The sequence below is a fragment of the Lygodium microphyllum genome, chromosome 30, assembly GCF_053477565.2.
Source record: "Lygodium microphyllum isolate KBCC chromosome 30, Lygodium_microphyllum_v1.1.10, whole genome shotgun sequence".
Lineage (NCBI taxonomy): Eukaryota > Viridiplantae > Streptophyta > Polypodiopsida > Schizaeales > Lygodiaceae > Lygodium > Lygodium microphyllum.
Window position 1 is genome coordinate 114,695,144 of NC_141164.1, and position 14,367 is coordinate 114,709,510.

Here is a 14,367-nt window from a genome sequence, read left to right on the forward strand (position 1 = left end):
TTGTGTGATTCCGACGTGGCCATGTGAGAGATGGAAAGCTGGGAGAGCATATCACCACCGCGCCATGAGGGAGGAGCGCCGCCGAGACCTGTCACGGCCACCATTTAGCCCTGCCTTCCAGCAAGTCGCCGCCTTCATTCCACCGTCGAGACAGATAGCCTTATTACTCCCCTCCCCCCCACATAACCTTCTGGAAGCTTAGAAGCTTCCAAAGGGGGGGGCTTTCTTAGCCCCCTTTCCCCTGGTTTTAAAACCCCTCACACCCCCCCCCCCCCATGTTTAACCCTTAAGCCTCCTTTTCCTTGACTTTGGAGTCACCACCCCCCTCGGTTTTAAACCCTATAAGCCCCCTTTCCTTTGGGCTTTGGAACCACCCTTTTTCCCCCGTGTTTAAACCTTCTCTAGTCCCCTTCCTTTGTGGCGTATTGAAACCACTTTCCTCGAATTTTCCCTAAGGGTCCTTAGACCCTTACTTATAACCTTTACGGTTATTATTTTCCCTTGGAGTTTCCCCCTTAGGGTTTTCCCCCCCATAAAAGAGTCTTGATCTTTAAGGTCTTATCTCCTCGGTTTTTCTTTAAATCCTCCTTAAGGCCCTTCCCTTGAGGCATCTTGAAACCCCCTATCGTAAAAGCCCCCTTAAGCCCTTCCTTTGTGCTCTTGAAATCCCCTATCGTAAAAACCCTCTTAAGTCCTTCCTTTGTGCTTTTGAGATCCCCTATCGTAAAAACCCCCTTAAGCCCTTCCTTTGTGCTCTTGAAACCCCATGCAAAAAAAATACCCTTGGAGCTTTGTTATTTTTCCCCACTCGTAAAAGAGAAGAGAGTGTTGAGGGCTTTTAACACCTCCCTTTCCCACTCAAAAAAACCCTCGAGGGAGCCTTCTAAAACTACTTTCGACGGACGGTGCAAGGGAGTGATGGTGGAATTCGAAAGAGGAGTCGTAAAGCTACTTCCACGTCTGAAAGACTACAATTGCGATCCCTCCTAAGAAAATCCAAGGCGTAGCTGCGGGAGGGTTATCTCCGGGCATCCACGTGGACATCTCACCCCAATCTCAGGTCTTCCTTCCTAATTTTTAAATGTTGAAATTCAATCATGCAAGGTCAATTGTTGGATACAGGATATATTTTTGTCCTAGATGTTCATGGCGAAGGAACTTAGTCATTAATACTTTTATTGAATCATGCAAAATAAAGAAAGCATAAATGCACTTCTGGCAAATAGGATTATGCATTAAAATGAATTAAAAATTAGATTAATGTCCATTAAAATAGTATAATTTGTTTAAGCCTAGATGTATAAACTACATATCGCACTATTAACCCATATCCTCTTCGCAATAAATCATCATAGAAAGTGCAAAGCATGAAATGATTCTTACGATGCATAAACTCTAGGAAAATATCATTTGTCAACTGCATAAATTATCAAGTAAAAGGTTGCTTGTTTAGCATGAATTTTTTTTGCAAGTTATAGGAAGATTAGTTGGAATTAACCTAATCTATGCCTGACCTTAAATCAACAAGTTAGGGTTGAAAGAGCAATTTACGCATAGACAATGAGTCATATGTTTAAGAAATGATAACGTAGCTATCTTCTAGAGTTAAACAAATTGACATGAACCTAAAAACTGCAAAGTACTCATTTAGAATGGGTTAAATTCCAATAAATTTGCTAGGAATTAACACGTAACCTAATCGCTACGTGTTGCTAAATTTGAAACTCCTATATCTTAAATACTTGGCCACTTTCGTAGAAATGAGGGGATAGTACAACATATTTGAAAGGTGAGCTAGGGTTTGTCCCTAAGAATCTTACAAGATGAAATTGGAAACCCTAGGCCTAACGGCGTCAGCCTAGTAACCTGAAACAGATTGTTTCGTGACTCCATGGTCTCATAGTTCGATGCGACACTTGAGTAACAAGTGCGGAGTCATATGATCTTGTGATTTGATCACAAGGGAATGGCCAAGTTCTCGCAATGAAGTTGGCATGTCCTTACGCAAGTTATCTTGCAAGAGGATGAATAATCATCCTAATTTAGTGGTATTTCTTGAGTAAAGAAGATTGATTGGAAACTAAAGACTAGCCGATAAACTGAAGTAAGCAATGAACTTAAGATTTGACCAAGTCAGGTTAATAGGGTACGCCCTAACCCAGGATATAGGGGATCTTGCCAAGTTGCAAGTCATCCTGGATCGAGTGTTGGACGCATTCGAAAGGAAGGATTCATTCCTTAGCAGTTTGCCAACAAAAATAATCAATGAAAATGTTTATGCTTACTACAGATTTCAAAGCACTGTTTAGTTTTGTTTGATCAATGAATTAAAAGATAAATGGATATCTATACTTCAGGTTGAAGGCCTGAGGGGAGAGGCAGCTTAAGTTACCCCCGACTGCCTGCCTGACCCTAACCAAGGGGGTTGTTAACCGCGCCGGGAAAGTGGACCAAACCCGCCGCGTGAGGTCTCTCCGTTGAGCGCTACTTGGAGCAGAAGGATGCTTGGGTGCCAGGGGGGCTCTAGCCGTAAATCCCTTGCCTTCCGGGCCTTATACAAGAGGCTAACATGACTCGGGATTGGATCTCAAGGCCCACATACTAGTCTACAAGCAGAAACTTGGATTAGTGATCCCTGTGGATTGCTAGATAGCCTTCGCGGATTTTAGATAAGCCTACGGGCTGGACTCTTTGTATTGCAAAGATAAATATGATAACCTGTTAATAAGGAACTTGTCTGATATTGTTTTTCTATGTCAAGTGATAAGATTACGTGAAGGAACTAGTGTCTAACGGGTTAATTAAAGAAGCCAGTTGTTACTTGTCTAACTAATGTGTTAGGTAATTAAATAACTAAAACAACCCGAGGAAAGTATGGAGGATGGGCCATAGGTCCGTCCTACAGATGGGTGGTCCCGGTTGGCCGGGAACTTTTTTCAAATCACGATGGACAGCAGGAAGATGGTCAAAGAACACGAACAACAAAAGTGTTGACCTAGAGTTATGATTACACCCAATTTACGTTGTTTTAGGGGAACGGAATGGGACTATGCCTTATGGCAGAGAGGTTGACCTTCGCATCCCTCTTGTTTCCCATTCTCCTTAAACCAAGTGCAACATGAATCCGCTTCGGACTTGACATTTCTGCGTAAAGTAGTTCACTTGGGTCCGATGTTAGTTGCCATTAGGAAATGACCAATAAGGAAAACCCTAATTCAAGTCGATCCTAAGTGGGAACGGCCGTAATACTTCCGCTACGTAGCAGACGTGGAAAGCCCTAGATCGCAAACCCCGACCCCGTAACATTCCATGGGAGTGCCGGGCAGAGCTTTCTAGACATCCTTTCCGATGGACTGCTAAGACGTGTCCTGGAAGATACAAGTGGATACGTTACGTGGCCCTCCATCAAAGTGATCCTTATGGTTATGCAACTTATAAGGAAGGGTTTTTGAAGGTTTGGGGGTAGGAGTCAGACTCACTGAATCCTAGTGAGAGAGCTCCAAACTGCCTTCCAAAGGATCAATTTATTTTAGGTTTGTACCCCTTGCTCAAGGAGAAGGTAAAGGTGAAATTTCCAAACACTTTTGAAGATGCTTTGAGAATCACTAGGGAAAAGAATCAAAAGATTCTCTACGAAGCCCAAGCTAGCCAAGCAGTTTTGGAAAAAAACATCACAACTATGGAGACCTCTCAAGTTCCCCCAAATGTATCTAATGCATTAGGCCTTGTTAGAGGTCAAGAAGACATGATCCAATAAGTAAACAATCTTACTAATTAACTAGAGGGTTTGAGAGTGAATCTTGTGCAAGGTGCATTAAGACCTATCGAGGGGAATGGTGGGAATCGACCTCAAATGCAGCGATAAGCAAGGGAGATGTTGTGTTACAACTGTGGACAAAATTGACATGGCATGTACAATTTTCCTCACCCTAGAAGATATGATCACCCTGCCAGAGGTCCTCAACAACAAGTAAGCCCTCCTTGTACTAGGACTCAAGAGCAAGAGCAGTCATAACCTGAAATTTCACAACCACCTTATGTTCAAGCTAAAACCTCTACTATTCATCCAAATGTTAATGTCGTAAAAATAGAGGAGGAGGTCAGGGATAGAAGGCTCAAAGAAGAAATAGCGAGAGGTAAGATGAAGGTAGATGTAGTAGAGACCATGCCTATCAAGCGGGTACATGTCCAAACTGAGGCAAGAAAGGAAGCAATCAATGAGGCAAGTATATCACGGCCACCTAAAGATGAAGGGAAGAAGAGAAAGACTCAAACTAGGTCTAAAATTGATATCTCCGACTTCCCTTTGGGTTCTCGGACACAACCTTATGATCTAATAGTAGATGTGAGCTCTCAAGGGCCAAAAATTACTTGGCCACAACTACTTCATGCCTGTCCAAAGCTACGATGACAATGGTAAAAAATGATAAGCACAAGGGCAAGGCAAGGTAAAATGGTTAGTGCAATCAAGGCATATGGCCTCAAAGATATAGTGCCTTTAGTAGAGGCTCAAATCAAAGATCAACGGATTCAAAAAACATACATCCATAGTGGAACAGAGGTTTGTGTCATGACAGAAAAGCTTATGCATCAATTAGGCTTAGAAGTAATGGAATCCTCAACCTTTAGGGCAAAGATAGCCAACAATGATGCGGTCACATGTGTGGATGTAGTGAGAGCTTTGAGAGTTTTTGTTTTTGAAATCACTGCAGCAGTGGATGTTTATGTGATGCCAGTAAAGGGAGAAGGATATCCCCTCATCCTAGGGAGACCTTGGCTTATGGGCATCGAAGTTATTCAAGATTGGGCAATAGGGGATCTGCAATTGAGGCCACATAAGGTGGGTGGCCACAATCAAAAGGTGGTTTACAACTTGAAGAGTAGGAGTCAAGAGAACCTTGAACTAGAAATGTCTATCGATGAGTGGAGCTCAAGTGGATGTTCCTCATCGGTAGAAGAGCAAGAGAGTTCAAGTGGAGAGAGCAATAGCACTCTCAAAGTTATGGGCGTCACCTTAAAGGAACCTACCTCATAAGAAGACAACCCAAGAATCCAAGGAGAAGATGTGTAGGATGCTATCCTAGAGAAGATGATATCCAAGGATATAAAGGATGAAGAAAGGGAGGTTTATGTGAATGTTCTCAAGAAGCATGCATCATTGTTTATTTCTGATTATACTCACATTACAGGTGTCAATGCAATGAAGCATCACATCCAACTCAAAGAAGGAAGCAAACATGTAGTACAAAGATTGAGAAGACTGGGAGTTGTGGAATAGGATGCACTATTGACGAAGGTGAAGAGACTCTTGAATGCAGGATTCATATATCCAGTGGAAGATTCAGAATGGGTCTCCCCAGTAGTAGTGAGGCCAAAGAAAATGGGTAAGTGGCGAGTATGCATTGATTACAAGCCACTAGATGCTCCAACAAAGAGGGACCACTTCCCTCTCCCATTTAAGGATGAAATCTTGAATGAAGTAGCGGGACATGAGCGATATACAGTGGTTGATGGCTACTCTGGCTACTTCCAGATTTCACATTGCAGAGGAGGATCAAAAGAAGACCACTTTCATCACACCATCAGGATGTTTTGCCTTTCGGGTCATGCCCTTTGGTCTCACCAATGCCCCAACAACCTTTCAACGATTCATAAATATGGTCTTCCAATCTTACTTTAGTAAGTCCTTAAGGGTTTTCATAGATGTATTTTGTATTTACAGCTCAAAGAACATACATCTACGCAAGGTTGATGAAGGATTTACTCGCTTGGCTAGGTTGGGTGGACAACTAAATAAGGATAAATGTCACATTGGGGAAAGCAAGGTTACACTACTAGGGCATGTAGTATCAATTGAAGGAATTGAGGTAGATCCAAAAAAGGTAGAAACATTGCTAGCTCTACCTTCCCCAACCTTCATCAAACAATTACTCTCCTTCTTACAAAAGCTAAGATATTTGGGTAGATTTATACACTTACTCTCTCAGGCTATATATCCCCTGCAGCAAACTGACACACCAAGAAACACTTGTATGGAGTGAACAAAGTGAAGCACATTTTAAGGAGATAAAGAAAATGTAGGGGTCACTTGCTATAATCCTCCAGTCTTGTTGGGAAGAAACATTATTTGTAAACCCTAGAGTGGGAGAAGAGGCCATTGGTGCTACTCTCCTATAAAAAGATCCAAAAACATCCTTCATGAGGCCTGTGTATTTTGCCAACTGCCTCATGAAATCCTTAGAGAAGACTTACACCTCCATGGAGCAACTAGTATTGGCCCTCATGTTTGCAGTAACCAAATTTCAGCCATATATTCTTCCAAAGAGGTTTGTGATCATCATTGTGGAGGATATGTTTCCTTATGCACTACAACATATGGAAATCTCTTACAAAATAGCAAAGTGGGTAGTCCGACTTGAAGAGTTTTGATTATACAAAGCAGGTTGAAAAAACAACTCAAGCATGCGTGGCTGATATTTTGACAAACAGGTGCTATGAGAAAAATCTCAGAGTGAAAAGAAATGACCTTCCACAACCCCCATCCATAAAGACTCTTATAGATGCTTATGGCCTCTACTTTGATGGTATATACAAGAGAACTAAGGATAAGGCAGTCACATGCATTGTTGTTTTCTTTCCTTTAGGAGAGAAAATCTATGGTGAAGGAATCATCTTGGAAGGTGTCCACTCTAACAATGAGGTAGAATATCAAGCTTTAATTCATGGTCTTTGTTGGTGTCTTAGTAATTCAATCGAGAGGTTGAATGCTTTTGGAGACTCCATGCTGTTGGTAAGGCAGATGCAAGGTACATGGGCATGCAAAAATACAAACCTCTCTAGTAAAATGAGAGAGGCCAAATCTCTTATGAGAAGATTTAGGAAGGCACAAGTACATCATGTGCCAAGAGACCAGAACAAGGATGCCGACCATCTGGCATCATCAAAGCTGAATGCGTCAATGGTGGGAGCAGTGGCTATTAAACCCCCACTTCAGCAAGGCAAGGAAGACTTAGAAGATATTTTACACCTCTTAGAACAAGGAGAAGCTCCCAAACACCTGACTAAGGGAGAAAGACAGTGGCTAGCTTGGAAGGCTACAAGATATCGCATGGTAGATGATAGTTTGTATTGTCTTGGTAAGGATGATGTGCTTAGGAAAGTGCCTTCAAAGTGAAAATTTGAAGAAATCTTAAAATCTTGCCATGATGATGTGTGCGGAGGCCACTTTGCACACATGATCACAAGTAGAAAGGTTCTACAAGCCGGCTTTACTTGGCCTAGTCTACACCAAGAAGTCCAATAGTGGTGTCAAACATGTGAAGAATGTCAGAAATCAGTACCACAATGGCTCCTAGCAGAACCCCAAACCCCAATCAAGGTCGTTGGATCCTTTGAGAAGTGGGGAATTGATGCCATAGGGCCTCTACCATGTACTCCATCAGGAAAAGAGTATATTATCATGGGGGTAGATTACATGACTAGATGGGTCGATCATCAGGAAAATACTATTAGATAGAGGACCAGGGTTTAGAGCTAATGTGGTGGGTGAACTCATGCAAAAGCTAAATATTTAGCGACGACACTCTACCCCTTACTACCCTCAATGCAATGGATTGGTGGAGAAGGTAAATGGAATGATTTGTAAAATCATCAGCAAATAGGTACATTCAAGGCCCCGGGATTGGGACAAGCATCTTAGTGAAGCTCTATGGGCTTACAGAACCTCCTTCAAAACCATGTTAGGGTTCACACCTTTTCATCTAGTTTATGGACAAGAGGCTCTTTTGCCTATGGAGGTGAAATTAGGTAGCCCTCGGGTATTAGGGTGGCAGAGTAGGCTCTCAATAGGAGAAGTTACATAAAAGATTACTGGACCTAGAGAGGCTACAATTGGATCGTGAAGAAGCCATCAACCACTACTCCTAGGAAGCTGAGAAGTGTAGAGAAAAGTTCAACAAGAAGATAATAGATAAAAACATCAAGGATGGATCTTTAGTGCTTCAATATGACAATCGCTTTGATAAAAGAAAAGATGGCAAGTTTATCTACCGGTGGGAGGGACCGTTTTGGGTCACAAAAAAATTCAACAATGGCTCCTACAAACTTCAAGACATTGAGGGAAAAGTGCACAAGACCAAGGTAAATGGATGGCACTTAAAACCCTATCACATCAAGGTGGGGTTAGCTCGAGATACCAAAGAGTGTCTAGAGGCATAAATACCTCTAGCCAGATTGGGGGGGCTATATGATCCAAGAAAATCACAAAAAAATATATGTCTAACACTTTGTTGATTTTTTGTATATTTGGAGGTTTGAAATAAAGAAGAGGGTGGGAATAACCTCTTGGGAAATCCAAGAAATCACTGGATGGAAATATTTCATGGACCAGTTTACCAAGGGAGGATGAAGAGTAAAGATCAATAGAGGAAGGTGAAGGGAAAATGTGTAATGTGAAAAGAAAAGACATTAAATGGATTTGGAGCCATCCAAAGGGCATGTGAGGCTCATAATCTCATGGCTTTGGAGCCTAATGATAATTCAAACAAATGGGACCCTTCTTGGAAGCATTAGTGGAAGAAAAATCAAGAACATGATTTTGTAAGATTTTTTAAAAATACCTCCACTCTGATCCAAAAAATCTTTTCACATAAAAAGTTGTAGTGCATGAGCGGAAGTTTTGGCTGGTATTTTTTTATAGTTTTTTGGAGCTACGAGTCGGGAGATATGGCCAAAATGGTGGACGCCAACTTTTTCCAACTACGATGGAGACCACCTCCCAATTTTATACACACCCACACTTTCTTCCCCACACTCAACACTTCCATAAAACATCATTCATTACACTCCCAACCCTTTTCCCTCTCTTCTTCTCTCTCTCAAGCTAATAAACCATTAGAATTCCCCTCTTAAATCACCCTCGAATCATCCTTAATTGTAGTAGTAATGTATGGATTCTCACTACTCTCTCTCCATTATTACTAGATATGATCTTATTTTATGAAGATTATTTATATTTTTTTATACGAGAGCTCTTGGACTCAAGCTATGGGGGGGAGAATGGAGAAAACTCACCTATGATGGAACTTGATTAAGTACAAAATTGGTCAACAAAACATCTAGATGGAGCTTCCACATTGGTGGAACCCCTTAATGCAGCTTTGGTGGTGTTAATTCCTATTCTATCTTAACCTCCTCCCTAAACACCCTCAAGGCGTATATAAAGAGACCTTCTCCTTTGTAATTTGCAAGAGAGGGCCAAGAGGCCTTCTTTAGCCCTATTGAGCCTTCCCCATTATCTCTCATGAGCTTATGTAGTTCATTCCCTTACTATAGCTTATGCATGCTCTACAGTGTAATAAGCCCATGCTATTGGTGTCCATATTGTGTATATTGGTTATTTCTTGAGGGTTCTCCATCTCTTGTGCCCTCTTAAGTTTTATTAATTCATCTATTTTTTGTAGTTATCTCTCTCTTTCTCTCTCTCTCTTAGTTTTCCTCTCTTCTCCCTCACAAGGTCCTCTCCCTCTTGCATAATGTCCTAGTCCGCTCTTCCACGACTAGGTGGTGCTACCCTCACCTCATTCACTTTGTGGCAGAAGGGAGTTTGGCATAGGATAGAGGTTGCCATACCGAATTTCCTTCATCAATAGCGACCATAGCGTCGATTCTAGCCCATGATGTAATTCCAACTAAGCTGTAGGACTAGACCTTGCCACATAGGTATAACTCCCAAGACGGCCTCAACAGTTCAGTGGTGGAGAAATTCTTGATGTATGACCAAATGGGAATAAAGAGAGAAGAGGATGCCTAGAATAAGGGCCAGTTCTGGACTAAACTTGCGCACACCACATTGGTGGAGGCGGTGAGTAGTTCTCCCCTAACTCATGTAGGAATTCTATGCTTATCATGCCATTTGCTACCTTATACAAACTAAATCGGGTCATCTGTCCCTACTTCTCTACCTACATGAGTCATCCAATTTCACCCGAGAGCCCTCCTTATGAGGATACCTTGTTGAATTTGAAGTTTTCCCATGCAACTCCAATTGAACAAATGTTCCAAGCTATATCTAGTATGCTAGTTCAAATCAACAATACTAATCAAGGCCTTCTCAATTATCTATCCACAAAAGTCTCCCACACACATAAGCCTAACCCCAAGATGCATCCCAAAGCATTTTTTGGCCTTAACATAGAATATGTTTTGACATGGTTGGATCATTTTGAAAACGTTGTTAGCTATCAAAAATGGCCTGATACCCACAAAACAATGGAGACCCACACTTTGCTCAAAGGCATAGCTGCCACATGGTTTGTCTAGCAATAAGAGGATGCTATCAAAATAGATTGGGTAAATCAAAGATCTTTGTTAATTCAAATTTTTTCTAATCACAATGTCATGCACACTACTCTCCAGCAATTAAAAACATTAAGCAACATCAATTCGAACCATTTGCAGTTAATCTAAATCAGCTAATATTGCGTGCTAATCCCACCATGTCTGAAGAAATGAAGTTCTTCTTCATTTGGCCTCACCTTCACCATGATCTATCCCGTCGGATTTGCGACCAAGGCCCAACTTCCTTTCATGCAGCAATCTAGATTGCACAATGAATTGAAAGCACAACACATAGTGCAGAAAATAACATCTTGGTAACACCTCCATGACAACTGTTTGATCATTAGCCTATCTCCATGGACATTGACATCAAAAAAACTCAAAACACTAATCATATTGACTTGCCATTTTTTTGGGATGCACAAGGCTGCCCAACATGTTTCTACTGCAACCAATATGAACATATTCGCAAGCACTGTCAATGACTATGAGCAAATCATCAAGTACAAAACGCTCAAGTACAATTAGCTTATGTGAAAACCTTACTAGCAATTCCAGAAAACATTTGAGCAGGTGGCTAATTGAAGGGCACCCCCATCATATTCATGCTTCACCAACTTCCGGACGCATGGTGTATTCAATGTTGGTCTAGATCTTGGACACACCCCATGAAGCACTTTTAGATTCAAATAGCACCATATCCTCTATTAGCCAAAATTTAGTAGAGAATTTAGGTATTTCCACAAGCACAACCACTCCCGTATCTATATTATTTGGAGATAATAAAGAAGTATATCACTCCCACACTATAGCCCATTGCACGTTTCATGTATCACACAAGACATTCACACATGATTTTTATGTATTGTTACGTCAATTATTTCCTTTAACTTTGGGTTGTGATTGGTTTGTCAAAACTCGAGCTTGTTTGCACTTTGATAGCCATCACTTAGTCTTGCCCCAAGCTCTCCCGATACCCATGATGTGTTCTTCACGAGGCCCCAACTTTGTCCGGAAACAAAGTACATTAGTTGATATAGATGTATGCACAAACGATATTCATTTGCTATTACGCAAGTTCCATAGGCTCTTTATCAAACCTAAAACCACCACCATAATCATTCCAATCCATCACTCCATTAATAGGGGCAATGCTTCCCAAGTCTGCATGGCATCTTGGCGATAGTCTCCATTGGAATAATAAAGGATTAATGGCATTGTTCAAGACATGCTCAAAAAGGGAATCATTCAGCCTTCATGTAGCAATTGGGTTTTTGAGCCTCATTTAGTGAAGAAATAAGATGGCACATATAGGTTTTGCATCTACAATCACGTCAACTCTTCTCCATAACGTCATATTTCATCATGGCTACCCCCTGACAACTCTTGTATATACATAGAGATAGAATGAAAGAAAGAGAGAGAGAGATTATTGCGAACTTATCATCCGATACATTAACTCGGTAAATTATGAGCCAAAAAGAAAAACAAGAAAAATATAAATATTGAAAATTATAAGACGTCAAGTATCGTACCTAGGTTCAACTTTTTGTCCCTATTTCGTATGACTCAGTACATGTCGATGTAACTTTGCAATACCTTAACCAATAAACATGAAAATGAAGAAAACTTTTTAGTGTTAGATTTGGTACTTGGTACTTAGTACTTGATTTGGTATCAGGTTCCATAATGAAACTTAATTTTTGCAATTGGTACATGGTACATGGTACTTGATACTAGATTTGGTGCTTCATACTTAATTTGGTATAACTTGGTACTTGGTACTAGATTTGGTACTCGGTGCTTGATTCAGTGCTTGGTACTTGATTCGGTACTTGGTATAGATTCGGTGCTTTGTACTTGATTCAGTGCTTGGTACTTGATTTGGTGCTTGGTCTCTATCTAGCTTTCCAAGAGACAATAGACAATAGACAAATAATTAATTGTTTGACAATAGAAAAACTCAATGATGCAACAAACATATGTCAATATATATCATTAGTAAATATATATACATGTATATAGAGTGTGTGGTAATCAATCCTCACATATACAAAACAAGTGCCATCCTTGCATATTTCTATACAATGAATAGCGATGAATACTCACATATACAATACAAGTATCATCCTCAAATATAAATAATAGATCCCTAGGCATGATCACTATATGAGTCATCATTGTACGAGTCACTTGTATCAGACTCATGATCACCATCACTAGTGCCACCACCCCTTCCCCCACCCACAACACCACCATTGCTCCCATCTCCACAATTGTCACCACCATGGCTAGCAACCAGCCACTCCTCCCCTCAGCATCTCGGTGTTGTCCCTAAGACTCATGGTACTTTTGAGTGAGCACCACCACCTGAGGAGTGACATCAACCTATGGTATGTGATTGTTCTCCCTTAGTTTTATTATTAGTTATTCTATAAATCAAAGGCTCATATATAATGCAACCATATTATATATATATATGTATATTCACTTGATGACGAGGATGACTTCACTATCACTAGTGCACATGTCCCTCGCACACGGTATGGACGGGTCATTTTTCAGTTGCAGCTCGAGGTTTCTCAACATCCTCTACCTCCTGCTTTGGAGGCTAAGATAGGTGGAGATTATCTATTTCCTACTCTTTTGCATTCTCTAGTAGAAACATATGATCGAAGACTATACGGATGAGGATGGCAGAGAGGATCACTTTCTTTAGATGGAGTGGTTTTTAGCTTTTGGGGCAATCGCTACATGATTGCTCCATCTACCATTAGTGGAGCAGGACAAGGCCTCTTTATTGCATAGGATTTGCATGTGCCCCCTCGTTCAGAGGTCACCCTTATGTCTTTTTGTGGACCTATATATAGATGGGGTCCATGGCATCATCTTACTTGCTACATTCAGAGCATGAGTACTTATGGGTTATGTCTCAATGCAGCCTCTGTTTCTAATAGAGGGATTACATATGCAGAAGGACAAAGACTCTATGTGGATGGAAGACATTACTCTTAAGGAAACATAACAGGTTTAATGAATAGTAGTCGAGGGATGAGTGTAAGAACCAATTGCACATTTGTGGAGTGTGAGAATATTAGTCATGAACCAGGACATATGAGTGGGGATGTACAAAGATACATAGTTGTCAATGTTATTAGATCATTATGTAATGGTGTTGGATTGCTAGACAATTATGGATGGTGTAGACCTCCACGAGCACCCTTAACAGATGAGGGTTGAGAGCTTCACTGCATACAATTCCAAATGTTATTTTGGCCTCTTGTACCCTAATTCTACATTTTAATTTGCACCACATTCTCTACAGTCTCTAATTTAATTTGATAATTGTCTTTAATTGTCTCTAAATATTTTTTATATGTGATAATTATTGAATTCCATGCACATCTCTCTTTCCTTTTATATAGAAGCATGTTATTGATATAATCTTCTTTACCTTCAAATATGTAGATTCCAGATTATGACATCAATAATGTCACAAATCAACATTCACATGACGTATCTCACATGTCAATAAAGTGCATGAGGATCCTACACATGAGTGATCCTAATGCATATGCAAGACTAAATAAACAATATTCTAATGAATTTAATGGGTGTGATGGTATGTTTGATAACAACGATGGCATGTCTGATTTTATTGAGGATTGGTATCAAAATGATAGTGCAAGCAATATTCCTAACAATGAGAAGTATCTTCAAGAAGAAGCTCTAAAGCATATGTACGTAGGACTCCAACTAACAAGACTAAGTGCAAGCTTACTTATTCTTAGTCTTCAAAACAGTTTTGGATGGAGTAATCTATCCATTTCAACACTTTTGAAGTTTGTAATAATCTAACATATTTTTTCTTACATTCTAAACATTTTTGCTTGTTATTGATCATATTTTAATGAACTTGCAGGCTACTCTCTCATAAGTTCTTGCAAACAAGCAATTCCCTTCCTACATCACATGATGAGGTGAAGAAGATGATAAGTAGTCTTGGACTTGACTATTCCTCTATACATG

The 14,367-nt window shown here is 40.4% G+C and overlaps 1 pseudogene; it reads left to right on the forward strand.

Annotated features, from left to right (window-relative positions):
• Positions 1-12,681: 12,681 nt before the first annotated feature.
• LOC148010253 (uncharacterized) lies at positions 12,682-13,578 on the forward strand (annotated as a pseudogene).
• The last annotated feature ends 789 nt before the right edge of the window (positions 13,579-14,367 follow it).